Source organism: Lolium perenne, chromosome 2 (genome assembly GCF_019359855.2).
Source record: "Lolium perenne isolate Kyuss_39 chromosome 2, Kyuss_2.0, whole genome shotgun sequence".
Classification (NCBI taxonomy): Eukaryota; Viridiplantae; Streptophyta; class Magnoliopsida; order Poales; family Poaceae; genus Lolium; species Lolium perenne.
Genome location: NC_067245.2, coordinates 54,370,128 through 54,388,382, shown reverse-complemented (window position 1 = coordinate 54,388,382; position 18,255 = coordinate 54,370,128). Strand labels below are relative to the sequence as shown.

The window sequence follows — 18,255 nt, the reverse complement described above, 5'->3', positions numbered from 1 at the left end:
TTTCAGCAAAAAGACTTACCGAAGTAGTATTGAAGAAGAAATGCTTGTTAGATTTTCTAGGATGCTTGTCTCTGAATAATTTGCGACATAATGCATTCATTAGCCAAGCCTCAACCCAACCGTTCACTTTCATTGAGTTTCCTAACTGCAACATGGATACTCTAATATTATCAATGTTAATTGCCCATATCCTGCAAGACATTAAAAATCAAAAGTAACTTGTTTAGAGAATGCAAACTGAATAAAAAAAATATTATAGAAATAAACTTACAATCTATCAGGTTCTACATCACACAGAGAAGTGACAGCTTCCCAATTTTTTTGCTGAAAAGGTTGTACTGCCACTGCGGGGTTGGGTTGACATCAAAAGGTGAACATATGTACTTGCTGCGTTGTGGTATTCGTTGCGGAAGCACATTTTCTTTCCCATGCCATGAGGAACTCCCAAGTGACAAGCTAGTATTATACAACTTTTCTGCTTCATCATTCATAGTATTGCAGTTCTCTTTGAATGATTTTTCACCCAAAATCTGAACCTCTGTTGATGATGACTCCTGAATTACAAAATTAAACAACATAATCACATACTAAATTGCAAAAAGTGCAACTACGAAAAGCTATAGTCATGACTCAGTTGCAAGTGTTGTTGCAACTCGAGAATTCATAGGTTGCGAGACATTTTGAAACTTAACAGAGATAATAGGGAGTTGGAAGTATGCTTGAAATTGGCATATTATTTGACTAAGGTTGCCAATCCGAGTTGCGACTAAGGTTGCAAGTAATGTATAAAAGACAGCCAGTTGCGACAGGAGTTGCAATTAAGATAAGTTTTACAGATGCCAATCCGAGTTGCGACTAAAGTTGCAAGTAATATATAAAGACGGATAGTTGCGACAGTAGTTGCAATTGAGATAAGTTTTACAGATGCCAATCTGAGTTGCGACTAGGTTTAAAGACGGACAATTGCGACAGGAATTCCAATTGAGATAATTTTTACAGATGCCAATCTGAATTGCGACTAGGGTTAAAGACGAACAGTTGCGACAGGAGTTGCAATTGAGATAAGTTTTACAAATGCCAATCTGAATTGCGACTAGGGTTGCAAAAACTATCAGTTGCAACATGGGTTGCAAACTCGCTTATTTTGGCATTTGCAACTCAGGTTGAAACTATGCAACCTGAGATAGATATTAGTCCAAGTGGTGACTAAGGTTGCAAATTAAATGTTTACACTTGCGACTGTGATATATAAACCTAACAAGGCTATACGCGATATATAAAATCAGTCAGTTGCGACATGGGCTACAAACTGGGTTATTTTTGCAGTTGCGACTCAGGTTGCAACTACACAGGTTAGTATTGCACTTTCAACTGAAGAAAAATGGTAATGATAAATAAAAATAGAAGACATGTATTTGATGATGTGCATACCTTGCCAAAGTTGTTCAATATTTGCTTGACAGGACTCTTGCTCATTGAGCTGGAATCATAATTCTGATTCCCTTCAAAAAGCCTACGGCCAACAATTGAAGCTCTGTTGTAGGTCTGCATTATTATAGCAGGAAAAGAAAGGAAAAAAGGAAGAATATATCAAAAATCACTATTATCTTTTTATAAAAAATTAGAATAGTTAGAATAAAAGAAAATACAAGAATCTCACAGGTATTGATTTATATGAAGTGTCATGTTGATCCACGGAATCTATATATCTGTCATGTGTTTCTGGTGAAACCTAGAAACAAGAGAAAAAGAGCAAAAGTAAATACTTAGAAAAACAAAATTTGCTCCACCCAAAACTAATATTTAAAAGAACAAAAGTAAAAAAACAACTTACAAGATCTATAAAATCATGACCCAATATCGATGGCCATCTTGGGGAGTTGGTAAGACCAGTAACACTAGGCTGATTTTGTGCACATTGAATGGTAGTGTCACATTGGGAAGTGTCAATTCTCTGATGACAAAAATAATATAATTTAAAACAACATAAATAGGAGACATCAATTAATACAAGTTAACTGAAAAAATCTGGAAGTAGATTGGCACCTCTGGTGTACTATCTATCTTGGTAACAGAATGAGTGACAGGTTGTTTGATTGAACATGTGCTGCTCAAATCCTTCTTGCAGTTCAATATAGCTAACTGTGGATTTGCAAAATGATGAGAAAAAATATATTACAAAAAAGATAAAAATGTAAGAAAAACAGACTTTAAAATAATAAAAAAGGCTATACAAAATTACCTCAATCTGCTTATTATATGCGTAATCATTCATACCAATTGGACGAAACAATTCAGGCTCTTGAATTGATTTGCCCACCATCCTCATCTTCTAACAACCTAATTGATATTCCAGTGTCATTCCAATAGTACTTGTGTCGTGCAATCTGTAGATATTCTCCTCTATTTTCTGTAAAATATGTGTTTCGATATAAGCATTCAGAGCAATGATAAAAAACCTAATTATATATGAAGTAAAATCAAATAAACAAATGGTTTTTAGCTAATAAAAAACAAGAATAAATCAAAAAACAGTACCAAAGTTCTGAATATTGAGAGCATCAACATCCATTGATCTGCCTGCCTCTTTTTGATCCGTGTTTTCTTGAAGGATGCCACAGTGTTTTAGTTGGTGTGAAGTATGCTGTAATTATAATAAAAGAAGTATGCTGTTAATGACGCCACACAAATTTCATAGACAAAAATAAAGTACAAATCCAATTCTAGAACACTTATTTAATAATTAAAACATTAATACTGAGTGTTCAGATGGTATGAATGGCATAGTAATGTCCTGCTATGGGAAAGCAACAACAACATGGGACAAAAAACAAAGTGAAAAAGAGCCAGCATGGGGAAAGAGTCTTTCCACAGGAGCTTGAATTGAATATTACACATACAAGTTGATACTGAAACGAGTGTAGAAACTACTAAATTTTAGAATAAAATAAGTTGTGGGACTGTATAATTTTACCTGGTCAGTATTAGTTGTGTTGAATCCATTGAATTCTTCTTGTTCTTGTTCAATACATTTTTTATTCAAATCCATCTTTACTGACGTTACTGAACAAAATCAAAAAAAAACAGTGGATTAAGAGAAACTTCATGAAAAAAAAACAAAATGATATTATCAGTAACTCATTAAAAAATAAATTGAAAGTAACTATTGAAGATTTGCAATGTACCTTCTTTTACACCAACTTTTTGAGTGGGTCAGTTAACTTGTCGAGAAGATAAATCATCATCAATTGATGCTCTCTCTTAATTAATATTTGCGGGCAGCATATATCCAAGACTTGCTGAGTGGACAGGTTGGGACACAATATTTGCATTTCCAGGTATATCCTTCATAGATATAAGAGAAAACAATCAAAAAGGAGAGTATGTAAGAGACACTCCAAAAAAATGCTTTGAACTAGTTTTCATTTGCCATTCTACCTTGAATGGTACATTGTGTTCCTCAAAACTCATGTTGGCTGTTTGGGAATTACTTGAATGCTGTGAAGTATTATTCAATACTATTTGTCTCCTTTTCCTATGATATAAAGCACCCTCTATACAGAACCAAAACAGATAAAAAATGATGTTACTCTTAACAGATAAAAATGAAGTTATTATTTGCAGGAATGAATGATCCAAAAAAAAGAATACATGATAAAAAATCCTAATTAAAAATGACAAAAAAATTACCATCGCTAGCTATTTCTTGGTCACTAGATGGCAACTTTTCAGTAGTGCGAGAATCTATTGCAGTTTTGTCAGAACCATCATCGGAACAATTCAACTTCAAAGTATCCTGGGATCCAAAGTTATTTGATTGAAAAGCTTGAACCACTTTAACAACTAGCTCTTGAGCTTTCATACAAAAACTTGTTCCTTCATCTTTCATGATACTTATGAATGAAGAAGAAATATCTTCCTTCAACTGAAGAAAAGAAAAATGTACCAACAATTCAGAAAAGTTATAAAAAATGAAAAAGGACATTTATATAGTAATATAAACTACTGTGCTATGGATACCTTGTTGTTAACAAGACCACCAAGAGCTGCATGTAATGACTGCTTCATAATTTCATTGGACCATGCAAACTCACTTGTAGTGTTGGTATTTGTTGAGTAACATGTTTCAGATATATCCTTGATCTAAGAAATGATATAAAAGGTTATTATACCTGATAAAACATAAGCATTACTGATAAAAAAGAATAATAAGAAAAAAAGAAAAGAGATAACTTACTGGATATGCGCCGTATTTTCCATTAGTGCCAATGAACATGTCACTGAAGACTTTAATTAAATTCCCTTTCCAGATTCTGATTCTTGGCAATATTGACGGTATATGAATTGGACTGAAGTCCACGAAATCAAGACAACGAATCTGGAAAAACCAAACCAAAATTAGTTATGAAAAAAACTAACAAACTAAGTGGCTCATAGCAAACTAACAAACTAAATTAGAGAAGAATAATCATACCGCTAAAAGATAAATATATCCACCAAGAGTTCGATTGAGTCGTTTTGCATTAAGTGGCTCATTCTGGTACTTCCTGATGTAAATCCTCGTCCACTCATGAATAAACTTGGACCAGTTGCGATCTTTTATTCTATCAACAACTACTAGAGCTCCCATGTACTTGGTACTAATTTTTGTGTTTGAGTTTGGACAGAAGAGAGTTCCTAAACAAACAGCCATGAAACAACGGCAAAAAACATCATCAGGGAGAACCTCCTTAGACAGAATTTTTTCCCAAAGAATTTGATTGAAGGAACATCAATAAGGCCAAAAAGAGCAAGAAAAGCAGCTTTTCCTAATTCTTCGTCACTATCAACAAGGATTTCACCGGAAGGAGTTCCAAAAGTATCAACAACTGCTTCAGGTGACAACTTGATTGATTTGGAACCAAGTTGAATAGCCTCATCAGAACAAGAAACATTGTCTGCAACCCATTGAACAAATGCCCTTGGCACGCAACAATCATCCATATTCAGAACCTCGCCAAAACCCATCCAATTGACAAGACACACATAGTTGCTATTAGATCGAACTGCTGTTAACACTTTGTTTAAGAACGAGATACTGCATCTGCTATAAGCTTTCAACTCATTATCTGCTTCACTGCCATTAACTTCAGATCTTGCAAAATTATACCTCTACCAAAAATAAAGAAACATAAAAAGGAAGAAGTGAGAACTGATAGTGTAGAAAATTAAACAACAGAAGTACATACTAAAATATATAGTCCTGACTCAGTTGCAAGTGTGGTTGCAACTTGCAACTCACACTATCAGTTGCAACTTTACTTGCAACTCGAGAGCATTTTAAGTTCCTACTGGAAATATTGGAACATGAGTTGCAACCAGTATTGAAACTTGGTATGCAATGCTGGTAGAAAATCAAAAAAAATTTGCAACTATGCTTGAAACTGACATACGAATTTCAATAAAAGGCAGTTGCGAGTAGGGTTGCAACTAGGCGGCTTCGATTAATCTAACTAGTGATATAGTTGCGACTAAGGTTGCAATTAGCATAATTGACTATGTAAAAAGGCGCAATTCGAACTAAAGTTGCAACTAGACAAAAATTCAACTAGCAAAACACTCCAAATTTAGCCATGCATCGGGGAAATATTTACTCCAGCTCCGCCCCTGCTTCAGGTTAAAGGTCAATTGCAACTGTTGTTGCAACTGGCATATTAATTGACAAAAAATCCTTGATAAAAGCACTAAGATTATACATCCCAATCCGAGTTGCGACTAAGGTTGCAAATAATATATAAATATGGACAAATATACACGAGTTGCAAATTGAGATAATTACATACATGCCAATCCAAGTTGCGACTAAGGTTGCAAGTAATATATAAATATGGATAGTTGCGACACGAGTTGCAATTTGAGATAATTACATACATGCCAATCCAAGTTGGGACTAACCTTTCTCTTCTGCTTCTTAGCACTATTACGTCTCTCTTTCTTTTGAACACTATTGATAATCTATAAAAAAGTAAAAAGAGAATGCTCAGATTGAAGCTCCAAAAATATAAGAGCAAAAGTAACAAATTCAGTTTCAACAACAGCAAAAAGCAAAAAAAGGATCAAAGGATCATACCAGCCTTATAATCTCCTGCGATAAATCATCATCACTCACATATTCATAATGATTGGCTTCATTTTCTGCAACATTCTGATGGCCATCATTCATATAATACCCATCAAATGAATAATCCATTTGGACTTCAGTATCCATATTCGCTATCAAAGAATCAGATAAAAAAGATGAAAAAACATGACCAAAGGGGTAGTACCTTGCAAATTAAATTTAGGATACAAGCATCCAAGAAGTTTAAAACTATTTGTTCTCACCACTGATTTTACTTTCAATTACTCAAGACAACTACACAATTAAACATGACTATAGGCAGTTTGAAACTATGTTAATCCAATCATTAAGCAACTTAAAAAAACAGGACCAACTATTGTACTTTGAAGGCATGCAGTACAGCCAAACCAATTTCACTTCTGAAAAATTATAGAACACTACCAGCCAGAGATCCACGAAAATCGCACCAACTAGACAACGAACCAACACAAGAGGACAACTACTTTCTCCCTATCATTCCAGGTTTCAAAATAGCAAGTGAAAAGGACATGAACAAACAACGAGGCAAATCTATCAGATCTCTCCATCCTGAAAAACGCACACGAACATAACACAAAAACCTACCAGATCTCTCCATGAACCAACAGTAATGCTCAAAAAACAAGCATAATCGACTAGCACCATCATATAGACAACATATTCAAGGCTGGTTACATAGGGATTCGACGAATTGACACCCAGATTTGGTCCGCAACTAGCAAATACAGAGCAAAAAACCAGCAGATAGAGAACCTTCTCACCTTCCCCCGTCGATATCCTGACCGCCTCCAACACAGGAGACGCCTCACTCCTCCGAGGCGGCAAAACCATCTCTCCTTCTTCGCCGGCGACACCTCCCTCCTGCGACGCCGCCGAGTCCTCCATCAGGCGACGCCGGCGACGCCTCCCTAAAGCGACGCCGGTGACGCCTCCCTCCTGCGACGCCGGCTACGGCTCCCTGCTGCGACGCCGGCGACGGCTCCCTCCTGCGATGCCGGCGAAGCCTCCCCACCGACGGCAGCAACGCCTCGCCCCCCATCCCCTGCTTCTCCCTCTGCCGCTCCGTGGTTTGAACAGTGGAATGGATAGGAGAGGAAAAAAGCGGTGGACGATACGCTCACAACTACCAGACACAGACAAGCGGGACCCACACAGGCAACGGTAGGCAACAAAAAAAGCCCAACAACTACCAGACCACAACCCAAATAACAATCTGGGTCCAACTAGACAAAATAACGGGCTAACTGGGCTGACACAAATCTTGATGCACATACAAATCCAACGGACAGAAAAACAACCGAGACATAACATAAGTTTCAGCTGAATGAAACTTAGCAAATTCGTTAATAAAAACCGGAAGCCATCCCAAACGAAGCGAATAAAACAGAAAGCCAACTGACCCACGCCGTCCACGGTCCCGCACCGAGAGCACCGAAAGAAAGAAAACCAATCTACGTAAGGTGCCTGGACGCCAACACAAATACCAATCGGAGCAGCCAAAAAAAGGATCGAAGACTATCTCGTCATGCTTATATAGAGTTCAGATGGAATCCGTCCCACAATAGATTTCAAAGTTTTTATGACAACACGTATGTATCAGCGTACGTATGTTTCAGCTCCGGTCTCCTGCCTCCAGTCCAGATTGATACCTCTATGTAAACGCTTATATATAATATATAACTATACTTATTCGGGAACAGGCTCGATTTTTCTGGGATTTTTCGATTTTTACTTTCCATAACTGGCAGGATGACACGTGTTTTTCACTGCAGTTTTATTGCTTCGTGTGCAGGTAGGGGGTCGCGTTGCGGTTCCTCAGTCGTTTGACTCGGTCTGCTTCTTTTCTGGTGGTTCTGTTGTTGGTACGCGTAGAAATATCCTGATTAAGCGGCCCAGCCTAAGCGGTGCTACCGTTCAAATAGAGGCAGCTAGATCCATCTTCTCTCCACGTTCCCAGTCAACATCTCCACCCCCACGGCCGCAACAAGGAAAAAATCCCCAACCCACACCCTCAGCCCAACCAACTCAAAACTGAGTGGAGAAATAGGGGAAGGATTGGGCGGACCGCACGGCGCGGCGGACGTCCGCCGGACCGCGAGATGAAGGATGCGTTCGACGCCTACTTCCGCCGGTGAATCTCGACCGCAACGGTCGAATCAGCGGCCAGGTCTGGCTCTGCTTTTCGCCTAGATCGGCGGCGTCCTGGACGGTGCCGGCAACATCCCCCGCCATGGCCATGTGCCCGAGCACAGACTTGAGCCTCACGGGCAGCCCTAAGCCACCTCTAGCTCCAGAATCCATTTTCCTGGCCGTCGTACGGCGCCACCGCCGTTCGTCATCTCCGGAACTCCAGCACCTCGCTAGCTTTTCCAGCTGTACATCCAGTAATACTGAAGTACATTATGTATTCTGCTGGTAAATTTTGGAGCTGAGATGTATTTTTTGATTTTTTTACATCCAGAATAATGACAGTGGTTGATGTATTTTGTTTCCTTTTTCTACATCCAGTATCTCTCTTTTTTTCCTTTTTCTACATCTAAGATTTTGAAAATAGTATGTTTCCTAGATCTGGATGTAATTATAGTTGGTTCTCCCAAGATTTAGATGTATTTTTTTTATTTTTTTACATCCATCCCTACTATAGATTTTTTACAGAAAAATAAGATGGTGGATACGCACTTTACTTTTTCGTCTTTTTTGTCTGAATTTTGTAATTCACGGATGCGGATGTATTTTTTCTCCACGGAAAAAAGAAGGATGCGGGAGACTTGCAGTCGAACATGGGAAAGAGAAGGCGCGGTGGAGTGGAGTAGTTCCTATTTTTGGACAATGCTGGCTGTCAGGCTGCATTTTTTCTATATTTGCGTGGGGCACTCCCTGTTGTATTTAGTTGCCTTTATAATGGTTGTTCAATGTATTCATACATTATGATATATCTCACCATTTTGCTCATAATTTGTTGTTTTGTTGTTCTCTCTAGGTGATTCTGCCACGGGTGACTCTGCTGAGCAATCATGGACTTTCTCGGTGGCTCTGCTTATCCTCCTTTTGCAGAGTGCTCTTCTTCAGGTGTTATGTCATGAACTTTGTTTTACATGTCATTTATTTTGTGGTTTTGGTTGTGCGTGAGCAAGTAAACATTTGTTAAGAAGTGAATTGTAGATTACAATGATAAGTGTCATTTCTTGCTAATTTTTGTTTTAAAATGTTGCAAATAGGACCATTAGTGTCAAATGAGCAAATGCAACATGTATTAGAGATTTGTGCTATGTCACAATCTAATTGTCTTTCATCTATCATGTATGAGGAAAACATGATTATTCAGCAAGATAAATGAATTCACATACAAAAAACACTCAACATTTGTTTTTCCCAAGATTAAGCCTGATGTTTTATTCACAAAGTTGCTACTAGGAATGAATGCTCGAGAACAGTACCAAAATGGTAGGTCACAGAGGCTCCCAGTGAGTGAAAGCGTTAAAAATGGAGTGTAGACGGATGGATTGGGCATACGAAGAGAGAATAAACCTAGACAAATCCTCTGACCGTTTAAAATTATTTGCCAGCCATGTAGACTTGAGTTCTGGATAGATATCAACATGGATGCGCCTTTGCTTTGTATTGACTATATTACAGACGTACCATCATTCCAGAAAGTTTGATTTTCAAAGGGCGATCTTTGCTTTCGGTATGTTCTCAGAAATGGATTTAAATTCTCTCACTTCACAGTATAATCCTTTAATGGTACTTCGCTAACTTTGCTGGAATGTAGAATTGTATCTAAAGCTACATATTAATATCTAGAGCCACACTACAGAGTAATGTTTCCCAATTTATACTTCTACCTATGAGATGAATATTAGAGACTATTTACTAGCTGCCATAAACAACAAATTTAGTTTATGTTCGTATCAGCTTATGATGTGCCACGGGCAGAAGGCAGCATAGTAGCCACGGTGTTCTAAGAATTTAGAAACATGCTACTTAGAAAGTTACTTAATCCATCCACAATTATTTTTGGCTGTACTGCTGTTCAGTTATTACTAATTAAAAGTGCAATTTTTTGTTATTGCTTCATAGTGGCTATTAACTATAGTTGACCATTCTATTTTGCTGACTGGAACAAAAAAGTGGCCTGGTTTCATGGTAATAAAATTACCCCGCTGCGCATAATTGCAGTATATGTGTTTGGTGACTTTGTACGGCACTCATTTATCAGGCCATGTAGAACATTTTTCATGAGAGCTTCCACATGATTTTAGAAAGTTACTAACCATTTTACTTAATATAGCACGGTTCTTTTAGCACTATGAGCATTTTATGATGCTATGATTTTATTTCAGAAAAATACTACAGTAGATCAAGAGAACAAACTGCACATATGTTGTGATTGTTGTTCCCTTGACCGCCAATCTACGCCTTTCTTGATAGCTTGCAGTACTTAAAGTTGTAATGTGATCCTCTACTGTTTTGTACACTTTCTACCATGATGCTTAGATAGATCAAAAAGATGCTTCATATATTTGTAGTTATTTGTATTTTGATTGCTCTGGCAGCCAAAATAGATGAAGGAAAGTTTCTACTGTCTGTTTGAAGATTTAGACACGGGGAACCTAAATATCATCTCAAGTGTTACGACTAATGATATGTATCAATGATTCATGTCAGTTGTCGAAAAGTTGAGTGGAGGTCATATTCCAAAACCTCTTATTTACTAGCTATATATTAAATATATGGCGAAATTAGCTGTTCTTCATCACTTCCTTTAGTGCATGGCTTCAGAAGATAAAAAAGTCAGATGGTGTTCGCATTTGAACTTCATTTGTATGATTACAAAAATTAGACAATTTATTTGTTATTCATTGGGTCTTAGATTTGAATCTGCTATGAAATTCAGATACATGATTTACTCGATCATGTTTGTTACTCTTCTAACAGGTTCAACTTCACAGTCACTTGGCCCGTGACATGTTGAATGAGCGGTATTTTGGGCTTCTTTACTTGTGAGTGCCAACATCGGTAAGGAAACTAAAGCCAGCCAAAGGATTAGCAAATATAACTATACTTATTCGGGAACAGGCTCGATTTTTCTGGGATTTTTCGATTTTTACTTTCCATAACTGGCAGGATGACACGTGTTTTTCACTGCAGTTTTATTGCTTCGTGTGCAGGTAGGGGGTCGCGTTGCGGTTCCTCAGTCGTTTGACTCGGTCTGCTTCTTTTCTGGTGGTTCTGTTGTTGGTACGCGTAGAAATATCCTGATTAAGCGGCCCAGCCTAAGCGGTGCTACCGTTCAAATAGAGGCAGCTAGATCCATCTTCTCTCCACGTTCCCAGTCAACATCTCCACCCCCACGGCCGCAACAAGGAAAAAATCCCCAACCCACACCCTCAGCCCAACCAACTCAAAACTGAGTGGAGAAATAGGGGAAGGATTGGGCGGACCGCACGGCGCGGCGGACGTCCGCCGGACCGCGAGATGAAGGATGCGTTCGACGCCTACTTCCGCCGGTGAATCTCGACCGCAACGGTCGAATCAGCGGCCAGGTCTGGCTCTGCTTTTCGCCTAGATCGGCGGCGTCCTGGACGGTGCCGGCAACATCCCCCGCCATGGCCATGTGCCCGAGCACAGACTTGAGCCTCACGGGCAGCCCTAAGCCACCTCTAGCTCCAGAATCCATTTTCCTGGCCGTCGTACGGCGCCACCGCCGTTCGTCATCTCCGGAACTCCAGCACCTCGCTAGCTTTTCCAGCTGTACATCCAGTAATACTGAAGTACATTATGTATTCTGCTGGTAAATTTTGGAGCTGAGATGTATTTTTTGATTTTTTTACATCCAGAATAATGACAGTGGTTGATGTATTTTGTTTCCTTTTTCTACATCCAGTATCTCTCTTTTTTTCCTTTTTCTACATCTAAGATTTTGAAAATAGTATGTTTCCTAGATCTGGATGTAATTATAGTTGGTTCTCCCAAGATTTAGATGTATTTTTTTATTTTTTTACATCCATCCCTACTATAGATTTTTTACAGAAAAATAAGATGGTGGATACGCACTTTACTTTTTCGTCTTTTTTGTCTGAATTTTGTAATTCACGGATGCGGATGTATTTTTTCTCCACGGAAAAAAGAAGGATGCGGGAGACTTGCAGTCGAACATGGGAAAGAGAAGGCGCGGTGGAGTGGAGTAGTTCCTATTTTTGGACAATGCTGGCTGTCAGGCTGCATTTTTTCTATATTTGCGTGGGGCACTCCCTGTTGTATTTAGTTGCCTTTATAATGGTTGTTCAATGTATTCATACATTATGATATATCTCACCATTTTGCTCATAATTTGTTGTTTTGTTGTTCTCTCTAGGTGATTCTGCCACGGGTGACTCTCATTGAGCAATCATGGACTTTCTCGGTGGCTCTGCTTATCCTCCTTTTGCAGAGTGCTCTTCTTCAGGTGTTATGTCATGAACTTTGTTTTACATGTCATTTATTTTGTGGTTTTGGTTGTGCGTGAGCAAGTAAACATTTGTTAAGAAGTGAATTGTAGATTACAATGATAAGTGTCATTTCTTGCTAATTTTTGTTTTAAAATGTTGCAAATAGGACCATTAGTGTCAAATGAGCAAATGCAACATGTATTAGAGATTTGTGCTATGTCACAATCTAATTGTCTTTCATCTATCATGTATGAGGAAAACATGATTATTCAGCAAGATAAATGAATTCACATACAAAAAACACTCAACATTTGTTTTTCCCAAGATTAAGCCTGATGTTTTATTCACAAAGTTGCTACTAGGAATGAATGCTCGAGAACAGTACCAAAATGGTAGGTCACAGAGGCTCCCAGTGAGTGAAAGCGTTAAAAATGGAGTGTAGACGGATGGATTGGGCATACGAAGAGAGAATAAACCTAGACAAATCCTCTGACCGTTTAAAATTATTTGCCAGCCATGTAGACTTGAGTTCTGGATAGATATCAACATGGATGCGCCTTTGCTTTGTATTGACTATATTACAGACGTACCATCATTCCAGAAAGTTTGATTTTCAAAGGGCGATCTTTGCTTTCGGTATGTTCTCAGAAATGGATTTAAATTCTCTCACTTCACAGTATAATCCTTTAATGGTACTTCGCTAACTTGCTGGAATGTAGAATTGTATCTAAAGCTACATATTAATATCTAGAGCCACACTACAGAGTAATGTTTCCCAATTTATACTTCTACCTATGAGATGAATATTAGAGACTATTTACTAGCTGCCATAAACAACAAATTTAGTTTATGTTCGTATCAGCTTATGATGTGCCACGGGCAGAAGGCAGCATAGTAGCCACGGTGTTCTAAGAATTTAGAAACATGCTACTTAGAAAGTTACTTAATCCATCCACAATTATTTTTGGCTGTACTGCTGTTCAGTTATTACTAATTAAAAGTGCAATTTTTTGTTATTGCTTCATAGTGGCTATTAACTATAGTTGACCATTCTATTTTGCTGACTGGAACAAAAAAGTGGCCTGGTTTCATGGTAATAAAATTACCCTCGCTGCGCATAATTGCAGTATATGTGTTTGGTGACTTTGTACGGCACTCATTTATCAGGCCATGTAGAACATTTTTCATGAGAGCTTCCACATGATTTTAGAAAGTTACTAACCATTTTACTTAATATAGCACGGTTCTTTTAGCACTATGAGCATTTTATGATGCTATGATTTTATTTCAGAAAAATACTACAGTAGATCAAGAGAACAAACTGCACATATGTTGTGATTGTTGTTCCCTTGACCGCCAATCTACGCCTTTCTTGATAGCTTGCAGTACTTAAAGTTGTAATGTGATCCTCTACTGTTTTGTACACTTTCTACCATGATGCTTAGATAGATCAAAAAGATGCTTCATATATTTGTAGTTATTTGTATTTTGATTGCTCTGGCAGCCAAAATAGATGAAGGAAAGTTTCTACTGTCTGTTTGAAGATTTAGACACGGGGAACCTAAATATCATCTCAAGTGTTACGACTAATGATATGTATCAATGATTCATGTCAGTTGTCGAAAAGTTGAGTGGAGGTCATATTCCAAAACCTCTTATTTACTAGCTATATATTAAATATATGGCGAAATTAGCTGTTCTTCATCACTTCCTTTAGTGCATGGCTTCAGAAGATAAAAAAGTCAGATGGTGTTCGCATTTGAACTTCATTTGTATGATTACAAAAATTAGACAATTTATTTGTTATTCATTGGGTCTTAGATTTGAATCTGCTATGAAATTCAGATACATGATTTACTCGATCATGTTTGTTACTCTTCTAACAGGTTCAACTTCACAGTCACTTGGCCCGTGACATGTTGAATGAGCGGTATTTTGGGCTTCTTTACTTGTGAGTGCCAACATCGGTAAGGAAACTAAAGCCAGCCAAAGGATTAGCAAATTTTGTTGCCTAACTGCCAAATAGCTACCAGAGACATAGAAGAGGTTAGTAGTAGGTCCTCTCAAACATGTTTCTGTAGTATGTCCTCCGATTGTGAGCTTTGGCAGGTCTCAAATTTAAATTTCGTCCGGATTCTAGAAGTTTCATTTATTTAATAATGTTTGTTACTCTTCTAACAGGTTCCAATCACTTAGCCCTTGACATATAAAATGAGCGATATTTTGAGGTTCTTTATTTGTGAGTGTAGCATCGAGCTAAAGAATCAGCTAAACAGCTACTGCGACATTGGAGAGGTTAGTAGTAGGTCTGCTTTAAAAATTCCATACTGGTGAACTAGAGGTTAGCAAGATCATGTCATTTCCATGCCAGCAGTTATCTGGTATGTATGTTTTAAGAGAAGTGAACCCGAGGTTCGTTGCAGTTTTAGTATGCCATGCTATAACAGTATGCTATTCTATTCTTCAGGCTGTAGGGCAAGTTCAAAGGTGCAACAAATCCGAGCTTTACCCCGAATTGGAATCTTGCTATCTTGCTATCTCTTACCCGGTGGTCCTGAAGTATTCCTGTGGCATTGTACATAGTACCAACATTGAGCTAGGTTGAGTATTTGGTTTTGGTTCTCAGTTTGTGTACGTGCAAACAGCTGTGGAATAATATTCAGCTTCTGTACTCATAATGCACTCTGCCCGTTGCTGCTTATATGTTTCTTTCCATTGAATCATGTTTGTACTCACATATTACGGTTAATTCAAAGGTTTAGGAGAACTCAATTTGCCAATTAGTCCGCTTACTACGTATCACATTCTTAGGAAGGTCAGGATCATCTCAAGGGTCTCAAGGGCGCGGCGTTGCTGCCGATCCATGAAAAGAAGAGACTGCCTCTCCCTCTGAACAACGCTGAATCAACCATAGCACAAAAACAAGCGCATACCCCTAAGCCTGAAACACTGCAAAACTTCAGCAGTCATTGACCCAGTTCTATCCACAATGCACTACTAGCCACCGCTTTAACACCACCGCTCAAACAGACATATCATCCCAAATCGCATGCACGTCTCAACAATCGCAGAAAGCCAAGATGAGCAAACAGCTGCGCTAAGGCCAACACCTCAAATGCTACCTCCACACAAAAAAAGTAAAAAGGCAAACGTTACTAAATAGCAAGATTAACTAGATAATTAACACAATCCGGCGCGGCGTGCCGCTGCGCCTTCGCTTGCTAGTATACACAACGTCCGACCGCGTGACTCGATTAGCACAATCTTCCCGTCGACTCGGGAGTCGTTTCCCAATTCCGTCGAACGCTCGCAGCAGTCAATGCCTCCGTCGACGGGTTCGTGTTTGGATACACTAGGGGAGAAGAGGCCTTTGGTCCCAAGCTTTAGTCCCAGTGCTGAACTAAACCGGGACCAATGGGGGGCATTGGTCCCGGTTCGATTTTGCCCAGGGCGATCCCACAAGCTGGCGTCTGTCCTGTAGTGGCCTTTGGACCCGGTTTGTATTACAAACCGGAACTAAAGGGTCCAAAGCAGGGCGCGGCAGGCCGTGTTAGGCGTGGCAAATCTTTAGTCCCGGTTTGTAATACAAACCGTGTCCAAAGGCCCCGCCTCTGGCTATATAACCTTGCCCCTGCCCAAGTGTGAGCCACACTTGGCCATTTTTTCACTTTCTTCACAAGAGGGGTGTATTGCTCTCCTCTCTTCTTCACATGCACAAGAGGTGTTCGATGAAATGCATAAGAGGATTTGCCACTTGAGTTTACACAAATCAAGCCACACTTAACTTGCTTTTTTCTTCTTCATCGAGGTTAACAACTTTATCCTTTTCATCTGCAATTGATAAAATGCATGTGTATATATACATCGTGATGTTCTGTAATGGTTTTGATCAGCTTAATTATATAATGCAGATGAATCGGCAATGGATGTACATTGACCGACGGTTTGACGAGTTCACTTCGGGTCTGGATAATTTTATGGCCGTGACGGAGGCAAACAAACATGGTGGCTTCATGTATTGTCCATGTGTGGACTGCAAGAATACCTTAAATTACGCTCACTCGAGTCTCATTCACAGCCACCTTCTGCGATCCGGTTTCATGCCCAGTTACTATTGTTGGACCAAGCACGGAGAAAGAGGGGTTATGATGGAAGACAATGAAGAAGAGGAAGAGGATGATGACGGTTATCCCAATTTCCCTGAATACGATGATACTGCAGAAGGCAATGAAGACAATGAAGTAGAAGATCAATAGGCACCAGATAAGCCTGCTGATGATGATCTTGGCCGGGCCATTGCTGATGCAAGGAGAGAATGTGAAACTGAAAAGGAAAGGTTGGCCTTCGACAAGATGATAGAAGATCACAACAAATTGTTATACCCAACTTGCGAAGATGGCCATAAAAAGCTAGGCAGCACACTGGAATTGTTGCAATGGAAGCCAGAGAACGGTGTCACTGACTCAAGATTTGGAAAGTTACTGACAATAATTAAGAGGAAGCTTCCAAGGGGTAATGAATTGCCCACCAGTACGTACGAAGCGAAGAAGATTGTCTGCCCTCTAGGATTAGATGTGCAAAAGATACATGCATGCATTAATGACTGCATCCTCTACCGCGGTGAGTACGAGAATTTGGATGCATGTCCGGTGTGCACTGCACTGCGGTATAAGATCAGACGAGATGACCCTGGTGATGTTGAGGGCGAGCGCCCTAGGAAGAGGGTTCCTGCCAAGGTTATGTGGTATGCTCCTATAATACCACGGCTGAAACGCTTGTTCAGAAATAAAGAGCATGCTAGGTTGTTGCGATGGCACAAAGAAGACCGTAAGAAAGACGTGATGTTGAGGCACCCTGCTGATGGCTCCCAATGGAGAAAAATCGATAGAGAGTTCCCAAACTTTGCACAGGATGCAAGGAACTTACGGTTTGGTCTAAGTACAGATGGCATGAATCCTTTTGGAGAGCAGAGCTGCAGCCATAGCACCTGGCCTGTGACTCTTTGTATATATAACCTTCCTCCTTGGTTGTGCATGAAGCGGAAGTTCATTATGATGCCAGTGCTCATACAAGGCCCGAAGCAACCCGGGAACGATATTGATGTGTACCTGAAGCCATTAGTTGAAGAACTTCTACAGCTGTGGTCTCTAGCAGGTGTACGTGTGTGGGACGAGCACAAGCAGGAGGAATTTGACCTAAGAGCGCTGCTTTTCGTAACCATCAATGACTGGCCTGCTCTTGGTAACATTTCAGGACAGTCAAACAAGGGATACAATGCATGCACGCACTGTTTACATGAGCTCGAAGGTGATTATTTGGAAAAATGTAAGAAGGTCGTGTACCTGGGGCATCGTCGATTTCTTAGGCTTACCCATCCCGTAAGAAAGAAAGGCAAGCATTACAACGGTGAGGCTGATCACCGGAGGAAGCCTCCCCATCGTGATGGTGTTGATATATTTGGTATGGTCAAGGATCTAGATGTAATATTTGGAAAGGGTCCTGGCGGACGGTCTGTTCCGAATGACGATGCCGGACACGCGCCCATGTGGAAGAAGAAATCTATATTTTGGGATCTACCCTATTGGGAAGTCTTAGAGGTCCGCTCTTCAATCGATGTGATGCACGTGACGAAGAATCTTTGCGTGAACCTGCTAGGCTTTCTGGGCGTGTACGGGAAGACAAAAG

At 39.5% G+C, this 18,255-nt stretch overlaps 1 long non-coding RNA gene across 1 annotated transcript; it reads left to right on the top strand.

Annotated features, from left to right (window-relative positions):
* The first annotated feature begins 12,524 nt into the window (after positions 1 to 12,524).
* Positions 12,525 to 14,823, top strand: LOC127332644 (uncharacterized). Its single transcript, XR_007870590.2, has 3 exons — positions 12,525 to 12,587; positions 14,457 to 14,616; positions 14,752 to 14,823. It is a non-coding gene; the product is annotated as an uncharacterized lncRNA (long non-coding RNA).
* The last annotated feature ends 3,432 nt before the right edge of the window (positions 14,824 to 18,255 follow it).